Genomic DNA, 2,526 nt, shown 5'->3' on the forward strand with positions numbered 1-2,526 from the left:
ACGGAATCTGAAAATCAGTGTATGAGTTGCCAGTTATGCAGAAAAAAAGTGGAGAAAACTGCACTATAATGAAAAAAATGGCAACTAAAATGGAAACTACAATGGTGACAATAAATGACAGGTGTTCAAATGTACATATGACTCTTCAAGCAAGTTTTAATCATCAAATGGGAGGTGTTCCAGCGTTCACACAGTTAAGAAGCATGCATCAGCAGAAATAAGCCTTTGAAGAAAACAAAAATAGTTTCAAGAAAACCAATTTTTAACAACTCAACCACTCTTTTTGGAATTCAGTGTGTAACACAGATTGCTAAGTCTTGAAACGTGTATAAAATCATCACACAAACTTGTCTCAAGCTTTAGAACTAATAAAGNTTTCATTGTTGGAGGCCAAAAGGGTTNGAGTGTGCCAAGTGACCCCAATTCTAACCCTTATAGTCAATGGGCACAAAANAGCAGATTTCAAATAGGAGACTCTTTAGGTAAGTTTCTATTCAAACTTAAGTCACCAATCTTATGCATGTCTTCATTGGATTCAAGCCATTTTAGTCGGCAGAGTTTCATATAAACTAAAAGCTTTTATTGAAGTTGTCTTAGTGCAACGACAGAGTTTCAGTTTCTAGATGTTGGGCTAAATGGGTTAATTTTTATCACTTCAGTTATAATAGACTCTAAATTATGAGAGTAGAAAGAGTCAAATAACCTTGCATCATGTAATTCTGTTTTAGTAACTTTGCTATAATTTCACAAGAGTTTGATCTAATCATGTCAAATACAGGTATAAATGTTGTCTATAATATTATGTGAATGGCAATTGCAANTAGTGCTTTTGTATCTCTCTTTTCTTCTGTGAAAGTTTAAATTTGGCCATGGACTTGTCATTTAATTCTTATCTCTGTACTTCCTGATAATCCTTGGCCTTTGTCATTATTGACTTTACTAGAGCTGCTTAACTCATTTGATTCAATGCTTATTATTATCTTACCTAACAGAACTTGACTTAAAACCTCTCTCTCTCTCTTTATGAATTATCATAAATATTAAAATCTGTTTCTCAACTACAGGTTTCAAAATCTATTGGTGATGTGTATTTGAAGAAGGCCGAGTTCAATAGGGAACCTCTATATGCTAAGTTTCGACTTCGGGAACCATTCAAGATGCCAATACTGAGCTCAGAGCCATCAATTTATGTGCATCATTTGCAGCCAAATGATCAATTTATTATATTTGCATCAAAGGATTCAAACATTGTGTTCTACCTATCCCTTTTCAACACTAAAATGATAAAACTTTGCAACAAGTAAAACTTTGCAACAAGTTTAAAAAAATTTAGTGCCTATTTCTAAACTTAATCTTCTTCTTTCTATGTTGTTGTTGGCTTATTGCTTCAACGTATTTTTGTAGTTTTCGTGAAGTCTCATATTTCTACGATATCCTAAATAGAACCCAATATTTCTTATATTAAACAGCCTTTGTTTGCATCATCATCCTCTTTTCAGGATTTAAATTTATCTATGCAAATCCTGCCCATTAAGAATTTAACTTAATTTTCCCCAAAATGAAAATTGTCTCCGAAAATTTCAGGCTCACATAAAACGTATGGTACAATTGCTTGTTACCCTACCATCTTTATAACTTGATTTCTTTTTATAGGCACAAAGCAACAATTTTTTGCAGAAAGATAGCAAACATCAAAGTAGAATAAAATTTTCTAGACTCTACTACTAAATTTAAGTAAGATTCAACTTTTGTGCTTTATGAAAGACGAGTAAAGCACATCTAAGACTAAAGCCATGAAAGTTGGTTTTGCAGCAGTGTCAATTGAATTGAATAAAAGAGGCCCAAAAGAAGGTTTGGTTAGAGACACTTTTTGAAAATTACTAAATTCCTGTCGTATTCCCATGCCACAATGTTTACTAAATAAGTGGACACTAGTCAACATTATCCATTACGTGTCGTGCCTTCCAAATCATCACACAAGTCTTTAACGCCTTGTCAAACACTCCGAACTAAAACACTAGTAAGCGAGGATGAAGGATTATTTTAGGGAACAGGAACATGGTGTCTAACTTTGAAATCTGAGGTATCTGCCTAAATTGAAAAGAATGCAACATGAAACCTTTATATATGGGTGGTTATAAAACTTTAAAAGAATTATATGTTCTCTGAATTGATTATGGATAGACGTAAGATAAGATCCTTGTTAAGTTGCCATAAATTTCTCTGTTAATGATATATGTAAAACAGCAGCAGTCCCACGTTTACCCTAACCCCCAACATGAGAGGAAAGCTATAAGTGAGGATACATATTTACAACAAATATATATAACTATATATTTTACCTTAAAACGCTCAAAGAAAACATCTCTGCGAGTCTGAGGGATTTGTCCCCATGTCAACCACGGCTCATCAAACTGTCCTTTGATGGTGGCTGTGATTGCTTTGGATGCTGTTTTTGTTGGATAAAACCTATACCAAAAATAAAAGTCAAATATTAGAATATTACATTATTATACAATTAGGTAC

The sequence above is a fragment of the Vigna radiata genome, unplaced genomic scaffold (genome assembly GCF_000741045.1).
Source record: "Vigna radiata var. radiata cultivar VC1973A unplaced genomic scaffold, Vradiata_ver6 scaffold_247, whole genome shotgun sequence".
Classification (NCBI taxonomy): Eukaryota; Viridiplantae; Streptophyta; class Magnoliopsida; order Fabales; family Fabaceae; genus Vigna; species Vigna radiata.